Source organism: Pelobates fuscus, chromosome 5 (genome assembly GCF_036172605.1).
Source record: "Pelobates fuscus isolate aPelFus1 chromosome 5, aPelFus1.pri, whole genome shotgun sequence".
In the NCBI taxonomy this organism is placed as follows: Eukaryota; Metazoa; Chordata; class Amphibia; order Anura; family Pelobatidae; genus Pelobates; species Pelobates fuscus.
The window spans coordinates 166,101,429-166,125,117 of record NC_086321.1 but is presented as its reverse complement, the minus strand read 5'-3'; the positions used below and the strand labels follow the sequence as shown (position 1 = coordinate 166,125,117).

The 23,689-nt window shown below is 39.5% G+C and overlaps 1 protein-coding gene across 3 annotated transcripts in view; it reads right to left on the bottom strand.

Moving 5' to 3' along the window:
- Positions 1 to 23,689, bottom strand: part of TPST2 (tyrosylprotein sulfotransferase 2) — an 86,047-nt gene that overhangs the window by 58,372 nt on the left and 3,986 nt on the right. The window contains exon 1 of one of the 3 annotated variants that reach the window (XM_063454629.1): positions 11,061 to 11,102. The exons of the other annotated variants lie outside the window; for them this stretch is intronic. The gene's annotated coding sequence lies outside the window, so the exon portion shown is untranslated. Of the gene's footprint in view, positions 1 to 11,060; positions 11,103 to 23,689 lie in introns of those variants that run through there. 3 annotated transcript variants of the gene reach the window in all.

Sequence of the window (23,689 nt, the reverse complement as noted above, 5' to 3'; positions counted from 1 at the left end):
GTAGTGACCGTTTTCACTGTCTATAAAACATTTTTATATAGTGTTTAAGAGAAGGAAGTATGACAAACAACTTGTTGCAAAACCCCAGCTGTGGTTTTCATTAAAGAGTGCATGACATTCATATTAATAAATGTATAAAAATTATCTTTACATTTTACTTGTGAACTCGTTAAATGTAAGTAAGCCACGGGATGAGAGATAGAGTGCCACGACCGTCTGATATGCTACATCACAATTTGTCAGCATTTTTTAAATCTGTTATTTCAGCAACACACATTGATACCAGGTATGGAAAATGTTGCATACAGTCCTTAATCACAGTACTGGCAATAAATACCCATACCAACACCTACAATGCTTTTAAAAAATTCCTCAAGTCAGTTCATCATATTTCTTCTCTACTAGAGCCCCTACGGTCAACTGTATGGAAGGTTAATATGAACTGAAAACTTTTTGGAGCCACAACAGCTCAACTCAAAAGCCACACAATCTCAAGTAGGGAGGACAAACTGCTCCAAGAAGCAAGAGAGTGGCATAATGCATGTTTCTCAAGAGCTTTATGTTTAATAGCCATACAACTGTGCAAGTGGATTAAAGAAGGAAAAAAAAAGTAAAACTTGTCTGTGGATAATACACTTTAGTTACCTCTAGGGAGAAGTCCGGCATAGATGCAGTATGTGAATATAATTCAACTAAGAATATCCTATTACTGGTAGGAGGAGGGAGAATTTATTAAATGTATAGACCCTAACTGAAAAATAGATCACAGTAGTAAGAAAAACTTTATGAAACCAGATTCAAAGCGACCCTGCCATTTTTCAGTTTTCTTTTTCTGTATGCCCCTTATATTTTGATGATTATATTCCCCTTCTTGCCCCTTGCCTTTATCTTTTCCTCCTTCTTCCAGATATCAGTATCTGGGTAGGCTATTTTCGTATCCTCTGCCCAAAATGTATGTTTGCCCTTCTGTTGGATTAGTTTGTCTAATGGATTGTGAGAATAGATTTGATTTGCAACTGAAATAGATCCTTGCTTAAGATCCATTGTCAAGTGGACATTGATACATAAGTCCCTACTCTCCTCATGCATTTTATGAAACCTAGACTGTTCAGTAATAAAGGGATTCAGACACAAGGAGCTATAGAAAACCAAATTAGATTAAAAAAAAATATCTGGTGAGGGAGACCCTTTAAAAGGACACTCTATTCACCAAAACAACTTTAGCTTAATGAAGCAATTTTGCTGCATATGTCATGCTCCTGTAGTCTCTCTGCTCAATTCTCTGCTAGTTAGCAGGTAAATCACAAACATGTATTCCTGACAGTATAGTTCCAATATCACTATTTGGGTCATGACCCTCCTGTCAGGAAAGTAAAAGTTGTAAAACTCACCTTTTTCCAACACCACGTGGGTTTGGTCGTGGCTGGCCCACACCCCACCTCCTTGGCTTAGGTCATCAAAATGGACGATCTCGGACAATTCAATGTTTACCCACAGAAAAGCATTGGGAAGCTATTGTGCATTCACAGCAAAACAGTGCAGCGTCAATCAGCATCTCTTCGTAGAAATGCACTGAATCAATGCATCTCTAGAAGGTACTTGTAGCGCCTCCATGTAGAGCTTGGAGACGCTGAACGTCAGTGCTGCAGACCCATTAAGCACCTCTAGTGGCAGTCTGATTGACTGCCACTAGAGGTATTCCAAGGCAGCAACGTAAACACTGCCTTTTCTTTGAATAGAATAATAGTGTTTACATTAAAAAGCCTACAGGAACATACTACACAAACCAGAACTACATTAAGCTGTAGTTCTGGTGAGAATAGTGTCCCTTTAACTACTAAATGGCAGAGAATTGAGCAGTGAGACTGTAAGTGCATGACCTACGCACCAAAACGGCTTCATTAATCTACAGTTGTTTTAGTGACTATAGTGTCCCTTTAAGTGTTCTCTAAAAAGGTACTTCTGCATAAAGCCATGAACAGTTCCTTCAGAGTTCTTCATGATTTGCTTTTAGAGTGGTTTTAGCTGAACAGTCATCTCCATGGGTAAGAATATATTTCTAAAGTCATCAAAAACCTCTCTTCAATGAGGCATGAATCCCTTGGGACAGGCATTCCAGGCTCCTAAAGTATTTCCCCTCCTTGAAATGCATTAGATATCCACTGCATGTCCATGCAGGCTACTTTTATAGAAGTGCCAATTTCAAGAGTAATCCCCTTAGTCAGCACCTATTGGCTGTCTGCATCACTTGTTCTAAATTGTAACTCAAAGTACATAGCTTTTACATATCTCAACTGGATAAAGAGAGACACTTTCATTTTAGGGATGTTAGTGGGTTGTGGCCAAGGGCTGTTCTGAGAAATTTTATGCGACTTACTAATAACCGTTTACACAACTACGATGTAATTTAGCACAAGAACTATGTATTTTATTTACATAGACTAATTTCCAAAACATATTTATTGAATTGGTTATTTTTTGCATTTATTTTTTCCCCAATATATATTTTTGTATTACTTTTTAGTTATACATACATTTGATAACAAGCAGAGAATTTATATCTGCATTAGTTTATCCACTAACTTTTTTTTTTTTTTTTTAACAATTTTGATCATCACAGTTTCAACAACATAAAACAAACAATCAATTACAAAGACAAACAAAAAAAAATAAAAAATAAAAAATGACATACAAATAAATATACCTAAATTCCCTGCGGAGGTGGGGGAGGGGAGTTTAACCAGTCACATTTGTACTTATATATGGAGCTTACCACCTAAAATCGTTGGAGGGTTTCTCAGACTTATAATTTCTCAACCTTTTTTAACCAGTTTTTAAATACCGGTACATCATATGATTGTCTAGTAATACCCATTTCCATCTTGATTTGGTAAATTATTTGAATTTTAACTTGATGCCAGCATGAAGCTGTAGTCATCTTCCAGCTTCTTGCAATCAACATTTTGGTGGCTGGACCAACATTTTTTTGAATATTTAATTGTAATAACAAAAGTCTAGAGTCGAATTTAAAATTGTTTGAAAGTAACATTTGAATTTTTGTGTGAATCATTTTCCCTAAAAGATGGATAGGTTGACAATCCCACCAGATGTGTAAAGCATCTCCAACATGTATGTGAAGCATCAGGAAAGATCCTGGACAACCTACTAGGAACCAAATACCATCTATTTAAAAGTTTAAAGTGTATATCTGATAGATTCAGACAATTAATATTTTTATTAACCAAATTCAACAATTTTTTCCATTCTTCACAACTGATGTTAAAGGATCACTATAGTGTCAGGAAAACAAAGAGGTTTTTCTGACACTTTGGTGCCCTGAGGGAGCCCCCACCCTCAGGGTCCCCCTCCCGTGGAGCTGAAGGGGGTTAAAACCCCTTCCGCAGCTTACCTTAATCCAGCGCTGGCGACCTCTCCTCCCACTCCGACGTCAGTGGAGCCAAATGCGCATGCGCGGCAAGTGCCGCGCGCGCATTCAAAGTGTCCATAGAAAAGCATTTCTCAATGCTTTCCTATGGACGCTCTGCGCGAAAGATGCAAAATTTGCATCCAGCGTTGCAGAGGCGCCTCTAGCGGCTGTCCGGAAGACAGTCCCGAGAACCTTGATTAACCTCAAATGTAAACAGTTTCTCTGAAGGGTTAAAACCAGAGGGACATTGCACCCAGACCACTTCATTGAGCTGAAGTGGTCTGGGTGACTATAGTGTCCCTTTAATATTCAGTTCTTGCTGCCATTTATTTATAACAGGTAGGATACATTTATCAGAATCTCCCTTAAAGGACCACTATAGTGCCAGGAAAACATACTTGTTTTCCTGGCAGGGTCCCACTCCCGTGGCGCTGAAGGGGGAGGAAGGGGTTAATCCCTTACCTTTTTTCCAGCGCCGGGCTCCCTCGGCGCTCCCTCGGCGCGCATTCAGCCAGTCTCCTAGGAAAGCATTATCAATGCTTTCCTATGGACGCTGGCGTCTTCTCACTGTGAAAATCATTGTGATCGCTGTGATATTGGCTCAGCCTCTGGCCAAGGCTTCCACTTCCAACACTTTGAGCAGTGAGCGTAGAGGGGGACAGAATACAGGATACTGGACTTTGGGATTAAAAAGTTAATGTACAGCTTACTCCTAAAGGTATGCCTTTGGCAGGGATCTCCTGGCACCAAACAATGTCATTCCTAATAAGTTGTTATGATAACCGGAGTGTGTATTTAAAAACCTTGAATTAACTGAACTTGCAGTTTAAAAATCAGCCTCCAGAATGTCACGATTACTTACCGCTTTTCCAGATCCCCTTCTGGGGAGGTGACTGACAAACACTCTTCCTTTTCAAGTGTTCGGTGTCTTCTTTTGACGCGACGCACATGCGTAGACATCATTAATCTGATGATGGGATATGTCTTATTTCCACAGCCCCTTATGTTTTAAAGCTTAGAGCGCTTTATGCTTTTGTCAGTGCCCTGTTGTAGTTCCTTACTGGTCCCTATTCTGTATACTCAGTGTTTTTATTGGATTCTGACTCTGCGTATTTTATGTCTACTCTGACTTGCTATCTTGACTCTGCTATTGCCTCACATTCTCCTGTCCTCTGGTTTCCTTGATTTTTGTCTATTTGCCAGCTATTCTATCTCAGCCACGTTAAGCCCGGCCACTCTAAGGTCCGTTAATATGTTCTATTTGATTTAGATAGTGTTACACTTTGCCTGCTGCGTTTTATACAGTATAATATGTATACAGAGGTAATGATTGGGAGATCAACATTTTTTGGACCATGGCCAAAATGATGTGTGCTGGCAGAACCATCTGGAACACACAAAGTCTGTGTCTGCACACAAAATCAGAACATCAAGCATGATGGTTGAGTCAGCAAAGCTAAAAGTAGATTACAAGAACTTGCTGAAACTTTTAGTCTGACTCTGTGCAAGCAATTATGACTGTATGCTCAGCAACTGTGACCAGAGCCAGTTATTGAGGCCTTACTGCAGATGCTAGAAGACTGGTGAAAAATGACACATTTTCTTAGATCACCATTAAACAGTGGGTTATGACTAACAAAACAAATATGATCAATGTCATTCTCCCTAGTGATGAATTTGCTGGCCAAAATGCTTTAAAAAAAACAAACAAACAAAAAAAAACACAAAAATGATATGCCATGGCTCATTATCGGCCCCTTAACCCCTTAACGCCGTTACGGCGTGCTATGCCGTCACGGGTTAAGTGGGCTTTAAAGCCGTTATGACGGCATAGCACGCCATAACGGCTTGCAGCCCCAGGAGGTAAGATTTACTTACCTCCGCCGCGATCCGCTTCGGGAGGACTGCCTCACAGCCCAGGCAGCCCTCCCACGGCAAATGAGGCCCCCGGGGGCCATGTGATCGCTCTCAAAGAGCGATCACATGGCCCCCTATAGCTGGCTGTGGATCTGCCAGCAGGGGGACTGTTTGAAATATCAGACAGTCCCCCTGCTGGTGGGAAGTATAAAAAATAAATAAAACACAAGTGTAAAAATAAATTAAATATATTTTTATATATATATAATATGTATATATATTATATATATATATATAATATATATACATATTATATATATGTAACGTCATACAGAGTGTATTTTAATATTAATATAAGTATATATATTAATATTAAAATACACTTAGAATGACGTTACATATATATAATATGTATATATATTATATATATAATAGATGTACATATATATATTATATATAAATACGTATAATTAAAATAATAAATAAAATAATAAAATAAATAAATAAAATATTGAAACAAAATTTAATATAAATTATATATGCATATGTAATTTCATTCTAACTGTATTTTGTTATTAATATATATATATATATCGGTAACAAAATACACTTAGAATGACATTCTATATATATCTATATATATATAAAATACAAATAACCGCAAATATATATATATAGATAAATACAATAATTACATAAAAGATTACATTAGTATACACGTAGAATTTAAATACCTATAAAAGCATATATATTAAAATTCTACATGTATATTTAAATAATCTTTTAACGTAATTATGTGATTTGATTAATTAAAATTTGATTGACATGCCTGACAACACAGGGAGAAAGTGCAGAGAATTTAATTCGCAAGCACTATATTTGACCCTGTAACTCTTCAAGACACCATAAAACCTGTACATAGGGGGTACTGTTTTACTCGGGAGACTTCGCTGAACTCAAATATTCGTGTTTCAAACTGGTAAATTGTATTACAACGATGATATTTTAAGTAAAATTGACGTTTTTTGCATTTTTTACAAGCGAACTGCACTTTTATGGTCTATATTATTGTTGTAATATGTTTTACTGTTTTAAAACACTAATATTTGTGTTTAGTGAAGTCTCCTGAGAATAACAGTACCCCCCATGTACAGGTTTTATGGTGTTTTGGAAAGTTAGAGAGTCAAATATAAGGCTTGCATTTCATTTTTTTCACATTGAAATTTGCCAGATTGGTTATGTTGCCTTTGAGAGCGTATGGTAGCCCAGGAATGAGAATTACCCCCATGATGGCATACCATTTGCAAAAGTAGACAACCCGAGGTATTGCAAGTGGGGTATGTCCAGTCTTTCTTAGTAGCCACTTAGTCACAAACACTGGCCAAATATTCGTTTTTTGCTTTTTTCACACAAAAACAAATATGAACGCTAACTTTGGCCAGTGTTTGTGACTAAGTGGCTACTAAAAAAGACTAAACATACCCCACTTTCAATACCTTGGCTTGTCTACTTTTTGAAATGGTATGCCATTATGGGGGTAATTCTCATTCCTGGGCTACCAAACCGTCTCAAAGGTAACATTACCAATCTGGCAAATTTCAATTTGAAAATGTAATGTTCTATATTTGACCCTGTAACTTTCCAAAACAACATAAAACCTGTTAATGGGGGGTACTGTTGTACTCGTGAGACATCGCTTATTACAAATATGTGCATTTTTTTTGCAGTAAAACCTAACAGTATTATGACATTCACAGTTAAAATGTCAGACGGAAATGCAAATTTTTAAAAAAATCTTATTTTCTCACATTTTTTTTACTTTTATTCATAATAAATGATGTTCCATATATGAATAGTTAATGATAGATTAAAGCCCTGTTTCTCCTGAACAAAATGATATATAATAAGTGTGGGTGCATATAATTTGAAAGAGGGGAACTACAGCTGAACAGACATATAGCGCAAATTCCAGTTTTTGTTTACGTTTTGTTTTGATCAGAACGTGCACTATTGACTCCGTCCTGAAGGGGTTAAAGACAAAAGGCAAACCTTACTCAGTCTAAATGTTTTGTCCTTGAAGACTTTTCAGAAAAAAAATAATTCAGGATGAAGTCTATAGTTATCACTGGGGGAACCAACAGGTCACACTTCACTCCTTTATTATTTCAACAAAAGAAATATAAGCCGCAGCTTCTGCATCATAAGTGATCATCTCTAACACAATCCAGTTGCAGTTCACACATTCCAAAAGCCAGGAAGCAACTGAACTTAATGAAGGTGAAGGATTTACCAGTGAAAATGACAGGTTCCGAGATATTTAACCCAAAAGAGAGCGATTATAAAAAAAAAAAAAAAAAAAAAAAAAAAAAACTTTCAAACAAGAAAGGTCCTGCATGCACACCATACTTATCTATGTACTTAAAATAAATAAATTTAAAAAAAAATAAACTTTTTTCTATTATAGACTGACCCTTAAAGTAGAACTTGATATTAATCATTACATTTTTAATAAGAGACAGTAGGCATTATAATCTTGTTGAATTGGTTATAGTGCCTGGAGCTCACTGGCATTGTCCTTCCATTAGGTTTTAGCTAATTTCTGAGCATTTTAACACTAAATAATGGTCATTGGCCACCCAAAACAAACAGTACAGCTAAGGCAGAGATTGTATGCTTAATTCTAGTCATACCAATTCATTTAAGCAACGGTCAAGTTTGTCATGAATCCCACTCACAGGCAGGCACATGATTTGCATTAGGCCAAAAATAATGAAAAAATAAATCCAATTAATCAAAACACCATCCACACCTACAAAAGCTGCCACCACCAAGGCGATTTATAAACAGGACACCTACGTTTATCCCAAACAAACTAAAAACTACCAAAACACAGTTCAGCAGAAATGCCTATAAAATTCACAGTACTTTTCTATAAGTCTCTTCGGTAACACAATTCTTATGCCAGATACATGCAGAATCTAATTAAGGAACATTTATTATGAACAAAAATAGTTACAATGAACAAAGTATAAAGGCTTGTGCTAATCTGGATGGCGTAAGGTAGCAGCGCACTATCATTTTAAAGTGAATTTCTCTGTGATTAAAGCACCTTGACACACTACGCCAGTGCTTTCCAAACTTCCCATGTTGTGACAGACTTTTCCGACATGCATCCTTTCACAACATGGTAAATCAGTTTTACTAGCAAACCTGAGTTTAAACTACTACTAACCCCTTATCAGAGATATGGACACAAATTGTAATAACGAAATAATAAACAGAATAATCAAAGGATTATGCTCACATTGAGCTACTTACGTTTTTTACAGGGTTTGAGGTTTGTGATGGTTATTTAATTCAGATTAAAAAATAAAAATACATGTAGGCCTATGTGTGAATGCTGGTGTGTATTTTTGCATTGTCACATGCACACAGTCCCACAGTCAGATGCACACAGTCCAAGGCACAGAGTCACACACACAATCATACAGACACAGTTACTGCAGACAGTCACAGGCAAACAGTCACACACACCACAGTCACAGGCAGACTCTCTCTCTTTCTCACTTACAGTCAGTATGGGCCGGAGGGGAGAGCAGGGGCACTGCAATCTCACTGGCACAAAACACACACAAGTGAGCTCATACTCAAGTTCTCCGACACAAACCGAAGCTCACACTGACCTACAGACAAGATTATCTATACTATGGAAAAAAAGATAGGGACTGCCTTCAACCAAAAAACAACAGGGTTCTAAACTGAGCTAGGATCAGCACAATCCACATGCCTATTATGTAAAAGAAAAAAAATGCTCAGGCACTCAGTGTTGAAGTGTAAGCAGGATATAATAGAACATCAAGTGCACAGCAGCATTTTGACTTGCACTCAGGTCAATGTCAGGCTTGACAAAGATTTGGGTGCAGGTCGAAACGTTGCTGTGCACTTGATGTTCCATTAAAGGGAAACTATAGTGCCATGAAATCAAACTTATTTTACTGGCAACATAGCTTCCCCCTTTGTCATGGCCCACCCCAGTGTCACTTAATTGGGTCCAGTGCCGATGTCCCTCGGCGCTGGCTCAGCTCTGTCCACTCTCCTCCCCACCGATGGCCATGCTCGCATTAAAGGGAGTTTTCCTGGCACTGCAGTGCCCCTTTCCCTTCCAGGAAATCAAACTTATTTTACTGGCACCATAGCTTTCCCCATTGTCATAGCCCACCTCGGCGCGGGATACCTAATGCACCATCGCGGCAATGGCTGCGCACGCGCATTAGACCTCCCGATAGGAAAGCATTATTCAATGCTTTCATATGGGAATTTTGGCGATGTTGGAGGTCGTCACATAGTGTGAGGTCGTCCAGCGTCGTATGACACACTTTTCGAGTTCTAAGAACGTGTTCTGATAGACAGCCACCAGAGGAGGACTTAACCCTGCAAGGTAATTATTGCAGTTTATAAAAACTGCAATAATTACAGTTGCAGGGTTAAGGGTAGTGGGAGTTGGCACCCAGACCACTCCAATGGGCAGAAGTGGTCTGGGTGCCTGGAGTGTCCCTTTAAGATTTATTCAATGCTTTCCTATGGGGATTCCAGTGAAGCTGGACTTCCTAATGCATAGCGTGAGGACGTCCAACGTCGTTTAGGTGACCAAAACACTAGACAGCCACTAGAGGAGGAGTTAACACAAGCAGGTAATTATAGCAGTTTATAAAAACTGCAATAATTACCACTCTAGGGCTAAGGGTGATGGTTATTTGCACCCAGACCACTTCAATGAGCTAAAGTGGTCTGGGTGACTACAGTGTTCCTTTAAATCCTGCCTAAACTTCAACACAGTGAGTGCCAGCACATTTTTTCTTTTACAAGTTTACTGTTATTGACACAAGCTCATTACACACAAGCTTAACGACACTCACAATATCTCACTGGCATGCATACATTCATTGGCACTCACTGCAAGCTGCTTAGAGAAAGAGAAAAAAAAAAAAAAAAATTTGGCATGGACAGGATTGTGTCAGAATGGAGACTGCAGCAGACATTCAAAGTGCACCAAGAGAAGGGCCTACTGAGGCAGATCCACCCATTGTACAGCGCTACGGAATCTGATGGCGCTATGTAAATAATAAAATAATACGAAGACTAGTCTGCCTCCCAGCCCCACTTCCTTCCTTGATCCCTTCACCTCATCTCCCCATGTACAGGGCATGGGGCAGAGGTAATGGACCCTGTGCCAGCAGGATGCCTGATGAAATTAGAACAGATGCAGTCAGTGTGGGTGCATCAGGCGCCACTATTGGGTATAATTATCACTATATAGTTGGTCCAGGCTTCTGGTGAGCCAGATGTACATGTATTTAAGGAGTGCATTGCTTCAAGTTAAGACAAATTGAGATTCCAAATGAGTTACCATAGTGGCTGACATCCTTATAGGTAAGACCTCCAACTTGTTTACTGTGCATAGCTGTGGGCGCCTTATCGCAACTATATGTCATGACACATGGCAACTAGCTGGCCTTCGACACCATTACAACTACAGGGTTACTGGCCCACTCAAGGCGACATAGTTAAGAGGCGCTACACATAGTTTGGAAAGCACTGCTATACGCAATTGGTGTATTGACCTAAGCCTTTTTCTTCAAGCTGTATTTCCAATGAAAAGTTGATTAGTTTTGCACTAAAAAAAAAGTTACATAATTACAGTGCATACAAAAAAAATAAGTTAAACAAATTTACAAATACAGATAAAATAAAACGGAAAATTAACAGAAATACTCACTTTACTAGCAAGGTACCAGTCCTTCTGTTTCAAGCTTTTGTTAATGAAGATGGAAATCTTCTACATATTTGATTTGGCGCTCAAAATGCATTACCCGGATCTCCTGAAAAGGGAAGGGGTGGGAAAGCAATATATTGATACAGAATGCAATATATTTAGGTATAGGTCTTTCTCTTTGTAACCAGGTCAGATCATTCATGTGAATCCAGACAATTAATTTGAGACCGAACAGGATATATTTTTGCACATACAAAATACCAAAAGTACATCTAAAATCCTCTCAAAACTAAGTTTAACTAAGTTTAAGGACCGGACTGTTTTGGAGATGTTGTACGTTAAGGGCCAGGGCTGTTTTAACACTTTTGTGGTGTTTGTGTTTACCTGTAATTTTCCTCTCTCTAATTTACTGTTCCCATAGAAATTATATATTGGTTTTTTTTCAGGACAAGAAGGGCTTTCTTTACAAACCATTATTTGTATCATGTCATATAATTTACTTTAATTTTTTTTATAAAATATGGTTAAAAATTAAGAGAGCTGCACCGGGATTGAGACAGGAGGAGGAGAGAACTGGATGACCAATCCCAGGCGCCAGGACAAAATTGTAGTTGCCATGGCGACCTGGCATTTATCAAGCCCTGTCATAGGCTCTGATCAATCATGCCATATCTACTGGGTATCACTACACGCATCATATTAGTTAACCTTAATTTGTAATGAAACAATGAATTCACACCACATTTACTGACAACATTTTTACAATAGATAATGAATGGTGCCCACTGGTCATAACAGTCACTGTGATTACCTGAAAGTGGACAAATGACACTCTTGGCCATCCTTTCCTGCCCAGGCTTTATCATTAGCCCAAGCAGCACAGATGGATGTAGGGGACCTTCATTTAACATTAAAACAATCAACTTAATGCTGAATGGAATGATGGTTCCAGGTTACTACAGACACTATAACCACATCAATAATTTTGAAATCTAAGAAACAAGAATGTGCTCTAAAGATCAGTCAGCTAGGACCATCCAGAGCAGAGATACAGGTGTTTTCATAAAAAAAATCTCAAAATTTGTCATGCACATGACAAATATAGCTGCCATGGTTAAACCAAGAAAACACAAAACAAAAAAAACAAAAAACAAACAGTGGTTGCAATATCAATACATAGATGTAATCACTCAAATAAGTAGGAACATTAAAACCCTATGTTAGATTACTTGGGATGGTTTAACCAAAATACAGTATTTGCTAGTCAGTTATGAACAGCAAGGGATTCAGGATAATTATGTGCATAATGTAAAGACTATCATATAGCTCCGCAGCAATAAAACTAAGTAATGTGTAGCATGTATACGACATGAAAGCATCAATTGTGGAGCTGGAGGAGCATGTGGTCTGCACCTCTGATGGGTGCAGGTCAAAGTAAACTCTCCTTCTGGCCTAATGCTAATTAAAAGAATTAAGAATGCTGCAACAGTAACCCAGTAGAGGCATTTTGACTCATTCACTGAGCTATCATATAGCTCCGCAGCAATAAAACTAAGTAATGTGTAGCATGTATACGACATGAAAGCATCAATTGTGGAGCTGGAGGAGCATGTGGTCTGCATCTCTGATGGGTGCAGATCAAAGTAAACTCTCCTTCTGGCCTAATGCTAATTAAAAGAATTAAGAATGCTGCAACAGTAACCCAGTAGAGGCATTTTGACTCATTCACTGAGCTCCAGAACTGAGATGGAGTATGCAGAGGAGCAGACCACACATGCCAAACCTCCAGTGCCACTTTAAGGACATAGTTCATCAAGCTTGTGGGACATCCAGCCTTGGTAACACAGGATTATGCTGGTGCACGTATTGTTGGAGATGAGCTTAGCCAACTTCATGTAAAGCAATTAAACCATACTTATGATAAGGTACATATTAATTTCTAAATAATATATTAGAAGTTAAAGTCATGAAAGCACACATTAAACCAAACTCCGAAAACGTGTAGGCTTAAAAACAGCCATGCAGACCTCATGAGAAGGGGAAACAAAACAAGAAGTTTGATGTGAAATGTGATGTGCTGCAGAAATACTTAGTTGTACTAATTACACAAACTAATACATATAATTGTAGGAAAAATGACTAGTGCCTTTTTAATTTAACTAACACAAAATAAAAGGGTAAGTAAACTATATTGTATCAAATGTGGGAGTTCATTAGCGGAGGAAGAAAAAAGATTGGTAACAAGTAGTTGTATGGGCTTTAGAGTGTTTTTTGTTGTTTAAAAAAAGAAAAAAAAATACTGAAAGCACTCAGCGGAATGCTTATAATATGATGTACCTGTGCTTTGTCTGTTATATGTTTTATTTATATATATATATATATATATATATATATATATATATATATATATATATATATATATATATATATATATATATATATATATATATATATATACAGGGAGTGCAGAATTATTAGGCAAGTTGTATTTTTGAGGATTAATTTTATTATTGAACAACAACCATGTTCTCAATGAACCCAAAAAACTCATTAATATCAAAGCTGAATATTTTTGGAAGTAGTTTTTAGTTTGTTTTTAGTTATAGCTATTTTAGGGGGATATCTGTGTGTGCAGGTGACTATTACTGTGCATAATTATTAGGCAACTTAACAAAAAAACAAATATATACCCATTTCAATTATTTATTTTTACCAGTGAAACCAATATAACATCTCAACATTCACAAATATACATTTCTGACATTCAAAAACATAACAAAAACAAATCAGTGACCAATATAGCCACCTTTCTTTGCAAGGACACTCAAAAGCCTGCCATCCATGGATTCTGTCAGTGTTTTGATCTGTTCACCATCAACATTGCGTGCAGCAGCAACCACAGCCTCCCAGACACTGTTCAGAGAGGTGTACTGTTTTCCCTCCTTGTAAATCTCACATTTGATGATGGACCACAGGTTCTCAATGGGGTTCAGATCAGGTGAACAAGGAGGCCATGTCATTAAATTTTCTTCTTTTATACCCTTTCTTGCCAGCCACGCTGTGGAGTACTTGGACGCGTGTGATGGAGCATTGTCCTGCATGAAAATCATGTTTTTCTTGAAGGATGCAGACTTCTTCCTGTACCACTGCTTGAAGAAGGTGTCTTCCAGAAACTGGGAGTTGAGCTTGACTCCATCCTCAACCCGAAAAGGCCCCACAAGCTCATCTTTGATGATACCAGCCCAAACCAGTACTCCACCTCCACCTTGCTGGCGTCTGAGTCGGACTGGAGCTCTCTGCCGTTTACCAATCCATCCATCGGGCCGATTAAGACTCACTCTCATTTCATCAGTCCATAAAACCTTAGAAAAATCAGTCTTGAGATATTTCTTGGCCCAGTCTTGACGTTTCAGCTTGTGTGTCTTGTTCAGTGGTGGTCATCTTTCAGCCTTTCTTACCTTGGCAATGTCTCTGTGTATTGCACACCTTGTGCTTTCGGGCACTCCAGTGATGTTGCAGCTCTGAAATATGGCCAAACTGGTGGCAAGTGGCATCTTGGCAGCTGCACGCTTGACTTTTCTCAGTTCATGGGCAGTTATTTTGCGCCTTGGTTTCTCCACACGCTTCTTGCGACCCTGTTGACTATTTTGAATGAAACGCTTGATTGTTCGATGATCACGCTTCAGAAGCTTTGCAATTTTAAGAGTGCTGCATCCCTCTGCAATATATCTCACTATTTTTAACTTTTCTGAGCCTGTCAAGTCCTTCTTTTGACCCATTTTGCCAAAGGAAAGGAGATTGCCTAATAATTATGCACACCTGATATAGGGTGTTGATGTCATTAGACCACACCCCTTCTCATTACAGAGATGCACATCACCTAATATGCTTAATTGGTAGTAGGCTTTCGAGCCTATACAGCTTGGAGTAAGAAACATGCATAAAGAGGATGATGTGGTCAAAATTCTCATTTGCCTAATAATTCTGCACGCAGTGTATATATATATATGAATATATATTTTTTCTTCTCTTCTCTAATGTTAATGGCTGCTGAAAATGAACAAGAACATACTAGACAACTTTCATCATGTGCTTTTAACCACAATAAAACAGAGGAAGTAACACAATGGAAACATACTCCGAACATGCTGCTGTTGCGTGTGCGCAATGTATGATTCATTCACTACGCTGCTAATTATGTCAACATTTATGAAAAACAAAACATAAACTGTAATTTTTTTTCTTGTACAATTTAAAAACAGTTTAGTTCATTGAGAAATGCATTAAAAACATTGACCTTCTTGTAAATCTAAGCAAAACACGATATTAAATTACACTTGCATCTAAACGAACATTAAGGAACATCAAATTTAATGGAATTTCACCTTTACTATGACAGATCTCCATTTTAAAAGGGACACTATAGGCACGCATACCACTTCATCTCAAGTTGCCTGGGTGAAATGCCCCTGTGCGTTTGTCCTTGAAATGTGTCCAACCGCCATGACCACTTCTGCTTTTTGAAGGAGCCTGGATGTGCAATATTTCAGCTTGAAACACTGCACATCCAGAGATATTTTTAATTGTGTGCTGGGTGCAAGTTGCACGCAGAGCATAGTTACAGGCAGCCGAATGTCAATTGTGTGCATAAATTACATCTGTCATCAGCACACACTACATGCTTGTGATAGACTTAACAGCTTCTCCCTTACAGGCAGAGTACCCCATCCTCTTTCCAAAACAGATGGAAGGCCTCACTCCTCCAAACCCCATTTGCAATTATTATTTTTTTAAATCCCCGTCGTTTAAGCCCCCCTCCCTTTCTTTCCTTTCCCCTCCCTCTGCCGGCTCAGAGCACTCGCATGCACTCTGAGGTAATTAATCTTCTTATTAACGGCTTCTTTATGAGAAGCCTTTGGGTTGGATCACAGAGCGATTCCAGTGACGTCAGATGGGATGCTACAAGCTTCGACCAGCAATGCATTAAGGCGAGTAAAACTTATTTTAAAGGCACACTGGGTGTTTTTGTATGGGGCACTGATAGAATAATGCCAATAGGGTATTAGTCTTTCAAACACAAAAAAGGGCTAGAGAAACCCTTTAAAGTTTGTCATCACCATTGCCAATTATATATGCAGTGCATTAAGGCATTTTTTGCACTTAAAGTGATTCTGTCACAAGAGGTTCACTTTGAAGAGTCATATTTACATATTTAATACAATTTTCAGAGTTCAGAAGCTATCTGGATGCATTATAAACCAACTTCTCCATTTGTTTTTCTAAGCCTGTAGCCTTCCTTACACATGTCCCTCTAGATCCATCTTGCTCTCTCCATCAGGTGCTGCACACTATCTTTACATATGCTACAACATCTTCTGCCGCCCTGAAGCCTTAACAAATATACATGCCCACCAAATACAACAACTTCTTCCTTTATAGATACTTGTTCTGACAGTCTCCATCTTCAAAACGAGGTGTGACATGGAGCAGTACTATTACTAGTGATGCTACTATGCGGATTGCCAAGAAAGTCAATGAAATCTATTGCATTTCACTAGTTTACTTAGTGATTGACATTCTTTGGGACCTTTTCTATTAGGAATATATTTGGAAGTCTCATTTTTACTCAATTGCAAAATGCACAATAAATATCATTTATCTTATATAAAAATTGAAAGACTGAGTCATTCTGCCACCTTATTAAAGTTACTGTTATTCTAATAGTGCAAAAGAAAGGAAATTCACTGGCAGGATGTTACTTGTGGTTCAAGTTCTGATGTCCTTGTACAGAAAAACAGCACTAACATTAAAACACGTTCAGCTAACAATTTGTTAACAAGGTGTCAACATTTACAAAGACCTTTTAACACTTACATTTTTTAACAAATATATGCTAATAGCCTATAACAGACCTAAAAAAGGAATAAGACTCAGATGAGCCTTATTTGGCCAAACGTGTGCATCGGGAGGATCCCTGTTAATTCCCAAACTCTAAATTATACAAGTTCAAGATTAAAATATCTAATATTTGGATCTTCTGACCAGTCAGTGGCGTTTGGGAATAGCTGATAATGGTTTTTGTCTGCTTAATATGGATACATTTCTTTTAAGCGACAGTGCAATTGTTATTAGGTACATTTAGTCAGTTTACTTTATGCAATATTTAGTACATACGTGCCCTTGAAGGCACAATAGGGAGAACTCCGGGTTCGTGTGTGTCAGGGTATTCTCACGTTTTTTTATTTTAGAAGTACACCAGGTATGGGCATCTCTGAGCTCTATTCTTTAGTCATTTATTCTTTGCATATACAACCGTTTGTGGTTTTGTTCCTAGATGGTGGGTTAGATGTGATTACGTATTTCAAAGTATCACATAGTAGTGGCAACTATATTAATGATAGTTGCAACATTCCAATTTAAACTTTATACTCTGTTCTAGAGAAGGCGGAATAAGAAAGGGGTGAGAAAGAAAAGAAGAAGAGAGAAAAAAAAAAAAGGAGGGTGAAGGAAGAAAAAAAAGTTTCCCCTTCCCCCGGTCTCCTGGCTCCCAAACAGGGTCAGATCCTGCTCCTGGCAAGATGGTCAATGCCATTCCCTTCCCCCGACCCAGTTGATGTATACGTATTGCGGGTGATCTTCGCATGCTACAGGTTGCACCCGCTGGTGTTGCCACCTATCTCCTATTCATTTCCTCAAGGAAAGATCCCCCACCCAGAGGCCAGCTAGTTACCATCAGCCATGTGTCATGACATATAGTTGTGCTAAGGTGCCCACAGCTATGCACAGTGGTCCGAGGGTGTGCACAGGGAAGCTGTGAGGGTTCCATGTCATACATTACCTTTACTTTCGCTATTTATTGCTGAAGGGTTGGAACATCCACCGTACGCCATCTAACAGGAATGGTTTGGAAAGGGTACAGGAGTCTGTGTAAAAGGTTTATTTTGACAGCGTTAATTCTGCCAAACCAAGAAACACAGAGGCCCATCCACCTCGTGACATCGGCCTGCAGTGTTAGAAGAAACGGGGTATAATTATCACTATTTAGCTGGTCCAGGCTTCTGGTGAGCCAGATGCACAGGTATTTAAGGAGTGCATTGCTTCAAGCTAAGACAAATTGAGATTCCAAATGAGTTACCATAGTGGCTGACATCCTGATAGTTAAGACCTCCAACTTGTTTACTGTGCATAGCTGTGGGCGCCTTAGCGCAACTATATGTCATGACACATGGCTGATGGCAACTAGCTGGCCTTCGGGTGGGGGATCTTTCCATGAGGAAATGGATTGTAAGTTAGAGAACTCTCTGTACTATGCAAAGGTAGATAAAGGTTGTTAAGGGGACACAGTGGGGCTCTAAATAAAGAACAGCATATCTTCTGCGTATTCGACCAGCTTGTGCTTCTCTCGACCAATGGTGAATCCTGAAATACCCCCAACCCGTCTGACTACCTCCAGAAACAACTCCAAAGTGAGGGCAAACAGAAGGGTGGAAAGGGGCACCCTTGCCTAGTTTAGTGCAATTTCAAGGAAGATTGGCCAGTAACTGGGATCTTTTGCTTCCTTGGATATCACAGCAATGGTTGCCATTAGTGTGTCACCAGCAAACCAAACTCCTTCCAACAAGGAATTCAGGCCAGACATCAACGTTGGTAAGAGGATATCTAGGAATGCTTTATAATATTTTATATGGAGACTGTCCGGTCCCGGCACTGTTTAGTTTCAAGACCTTCAAGGTGCCTTGTAGCTCCTCGAGCAACAGCGGGGCATCTAATTTCTCTACGGCCTCTGGTCACATGTTGGGTCAAGAACTCAGTGACCCTGCAAGATTGTCATGGAGTCTCATCAAGTGTACCGTTTGAGATTAGATTGTACAGAACTTTACAAGTTATGAAATTCGTCAATTAAATTCAGGCGTTAAGTCATGCGGCACGTCACGTCTTATTTTAGAGATATGGCACAGATCTCTCCTTCTCTCACCATGTCACGATAAAAATGCCAAAGGACAACAGTGATGATGATAATGTGGTTCGTAGTCAATGAGATGGAAGTGAGCGATGTCTTTGTTAGGTGTCCAGCCTAGGGCCATATTGAGAACATCCGCCACGACCAGTAAGCCCTCTCGGAACCTCTCCAAGGCTGCCAAAGCTTTTGTTCGTAAATAATGCAGTTTTGTATTATGGGCTTAAATGCACGCAAATATACAAGTATGGTAGGCAATCATGCCTTTGAGGAAAATATAGGATTCCAGTGGATACGCTTGTGCAGCCATGCAAAGAAATGGGATTGTGTGTGCAAACAGTATGGCAACCGCTACCTTTTTTGCAATACTATTGGAAACCTCGAGTCCCTCGGTAAGGAAGCCTCCGGCCCTCTAAAGTGTGTTTCTTGAAAAAAGCCCACAGGATGCCTGAAAGATGCACAAATCTATACACTTACAAATTACACCAGTACATGCCAGATTCAACACTGAAAAAAAATATTTCAGATTTAACAAAATTAGGGAACTATGCAAATGACTAGCACACAAGTCACTGGTAAATACAAAAAAATGCATTTAGAAAGCAGAAGCACATAAGCTAAATAAGCACTAAATGAGATCAGGCATTTCTTTTGTTAAGCCTGGAGTGTTTTCATTAAATGACTACACTAAAAATCATAGTCATTATTACATAGATATTGTACACAGAGTGTATCAGTATTGTTCCATTTTTGTCAAACCCGAGGGCCATAAACCATATACTATTTCCTTCAATGTATTGCTTGCTAAAGTGCTTTATGTGTCTGTACCCTGTCACACTTTTATAATTGGGGGCAGAAACACTTCCTTTGCAGCTTTGGAAGGCTGCAATCACTATGTATTCTCAATACAAAACTTCTGACTGGGGTATTCCCCAGGTAAAAAGGGAAGGATTTATAAATGCTGCAATAGAGTTCAATTAATGCTGTACATTTGCCAGGTATATTCTTTCAAGTAATAAAAACAGGTTTAACCGTTTACCAGACTACAATAAAATACATAATAGAGCAGGGCTCAAGAAATTCTAGGTGCTAGGTCGCCATCGCTACAACCTGGCACCTGGCTATATGTCAGCATGTGCAGCACTGACTACCTTCAGGACCCCCGAAGGAGGTGGCGATTTAGCAGTCATCTTTCTGATTTCTTGCTCTTCTCAATAACGCGCCCTGCTGTGAAGTTGGAAGGTGGGATATGACATCACTCTAGCCCAGGCATCACTAAATAGCATGTGAGGGAGCAGAGCAAGAGCAGAAAGAAGACAGGGAAATCCACTCCAGATCACCCAAGGTTAGTGCTCAGCTGCATGTATAATATCTCTAACACCTGTTTGAAAGTCAATTCAGTGTTTCATCCTGCCAGTACCCATAAAATCAATAATATCAAGTTTGATAATAAATTGTATTTCACAGCCCACACTAGGAAAAGCTAAGGTGGCTTTGTCACAGGTCTAATGTCTAACATGTCTTGTTGCAACTACTTATTTCTTAACTCACCTGTTGTACAACGCTGCATAATTTGGTGGCGCATTATGAATAATAATAGGAACCAGAGCATTTAATGCAAATAAACCTATTTTCTAACACCTCAGTCTCCTGTGATTCCTTTTTTCTATCCAATTTCCTCAACAAAACTCACACTGCAAAAATGACAACTGCACGTTTCCACAACCATCCAGTTGTGCACAGGGAGTTTCAGACCGTAAAATGCGATATTGTTCACGCTATTCAACACTTTTTTGGTTTCACAAAACAGGCTCCAAATAAGTCTGAATTTGGTCCAGATTTCAGCCAGACAGAAACCTGCTGGAAGGCTGACAGACAGGGGAATCAAGATTTACCCGTCAGAGAATTAGGGCGGCTGGCTTCCAAGAAAAGAGAGCTGGGTGTCAATATCTTTCCTGCCTTGAAATAGCACTTTGCAAAGAGCTATTTAAGGGAAGATGGATTCTTTTTCCTGCATTGCTTTTTAAATTTTTGACAGTTGTGTCATGAATTCTGTTTTTCTATTTAGCATTATGCAAGGTAGATAAAAAGATTTAGAGAAAAAAAATGTGTAGGTTTTCTTTTTTTACTTTACAGGTTTTATATTTATTGGGCCCCCCTCACTATTATTAAGGTGTGGAAGATGGCCATGATACCTGAATGTGGTTGGCACGTATTTGTGGTATTTTGCACTATGTGCAGCACCTATGTTCAGCATCTCCACGCTCTGCATGGAAATGCTGAAACCTCCCCATAGAGGGAGGAGATGCTGATTGGCGCATCTTTCCTATGGGAAAGCATTAGATTGGCTGTGGACTCAATTAGCTAGTGCAACATGTTTATATTCTTAACACTATACTGTTCCTTTAAATGTTCTCTCTGCAACTCCAAAAGATGCTCTTTTGCATAAAAAACACTTTCCTTACAACCTCCTCCCCCAAAAAAACTATTTGTAATACTGGAGTGTTTATATAACATTTTAAACACCCCTCACCCCAAAGGTGAGCTACCTTTTGATCAAAATATCTACATTTTTAAAGTGTTTACATTTACAATCACGTGCTAAACAGATATTATTGCTATGGCGCTGTATTGTGGGGCTACTCTTGCATTTCACTTTTACAGAAGACCCCTTTGTGTCAATTCATTTTTACACTGAATCTTTATATCCCACATTTATGAGAGATAACATTGCACAATATCAAATGACACATTAAAGGACCACTCTAGGCACCAAGACCACTTCAGCTTAATGAAGTGGTCTGGGTGCCAGGTCCTTCTAGGATTAACCCATTTTTTCATAAACATAGCAGTTTCAGAGAAACTGCTATGTTTGTGAATGGGTTAAGCCTTCCCCTATTTCCTCTAGTGGCTGTCTCACTGACAGCCGCTAGAGGCGCTTGCATGATTCTCACTGTGAAAATCACAGTGAGAGCACGCAAGCGTCCATAGGAAAGCATTATGAATGCTTTCCTATGTGACCGGCTGAATGCGCGCGCAGCTCGTGCCGCGCGTGCGCATTCAGCCGACGGGGAGGAGAAGAGGAGGATCAGAGAAGGAGAGCTCTCCGCCCACCGCTGGAAAAAGGTACGTTTTAAACACTTTCCCCTTTCCAGAGCCCGGCGGGAGTGGGTCCCTGAAGGTGGGGGCACCCTCAGGGCACTCTAGTGCCAGGAAAACGAGTATGTTTTCGGCACTAGAGTGGTCCTTTAAACATCAAGTACTGAATCACAATAATTTGCTGATGATCTTAATGATTTTCGTAGCAGACGCATTGAGGATGAAGAAACTAACTAGAAATAAGAAACAAGACAATTTGGTTGTAATGTAAAAAGAAAAATAACTTTAAAGTATTTTAATGTTTTAGCCTTTTAACTCTGTTTTTAAATGCAACTGACACCTTCTTACACTTGAAGTATACACCCTCTTAATTGGGATAAAAAGCTGTATATCAATTTAAAGCGACACTATAGTAACCAGAACCACAACAGCTGTTCTGGTGTCTCTAGCATATCACTGCAGGCTCAGCAATGTAAACAACTGACTTTTCATAGAAAAAACACTGTTTACATTGCTGCCTATGAACATCTATTGTGTCACTCAGTCACACAGCCCCTAGAAGTGCTATGTGCGCAGGACCGATGTTCAGCGTATCCAAGCTTTGCATGGCACACTCTGCACTCTTGCTCTGCGTGCTGCCGGGTGCCAGGAACCTCCCGTCTGCAGCTCCGCCAGGTGTGAGCTGCAGACTGTGCAGTATCTCGCGATCTATAGCCAATCAGAGGGTAGCTGCAGGTTACCACGGCAACTCTGACTTCTGGAGCTCACAAGATACAGCACAGTCTGCAGCTCACACCAGGCAGAGCTGCAGACTGGATAGACAGAGCACTGGGCTACCAGGGCATGTGACTTTTGTGGGGATATGTTGTATTTTAGGGGTTTGTAAAAATTTATGTTTTTTTCTGCTTAGAGTTAATTGAGTTAGCCCATTGTCTTTGTTAATTATATCACAGGGCTGAGGGGAGGGATTGTGTACACTGTATGGGAGTGTCTGAATGTAAACCTTTATTGGTTTGTCAATTCTGTGTGCTGTTCTCCACAAGGTCCACCTGGGCGTCTACCTTGTGGGGAAAAACTGTATAAGAAAACAAGCTGTTCAATAAAACGTCAGACCTTCTTACCCTCAACTCGCAGCCTCGTCTCGTGTTGTAGGGAACTGCTATAATCACATTGGGGATTGCTATACTCTGTATACTCCCCTGGGTTCTAATCACTAGAGCTTCTAAGAGCTGTTCCTGCTTCGCTCTCTGAAGGAAGAGAGGTTCACCGACTGGAGCCTTGTCGTAGGTCCAGGGTGGGTAGGAGACGGCGAGACCCCAACCAAGCTGCGATGGTTCATGGGGTCTGCAGTGAGTATGGTGTCTGGTGCGGTGCTGATGGTCCTTGGTAAGCACTAGGAGCATCGATTGATGGAGGGTCCGTCACACCCTCACTCTGTCACCAGTCACCCTCTCCCTCAGTCAAACTACATCCCTATCCCACACTATATTGTGTCCCCTACATCTATATCCTGCACGACACCATGTGCCATACACACACACTACATACCTACACCATGCTCCCCTACACACCCTGC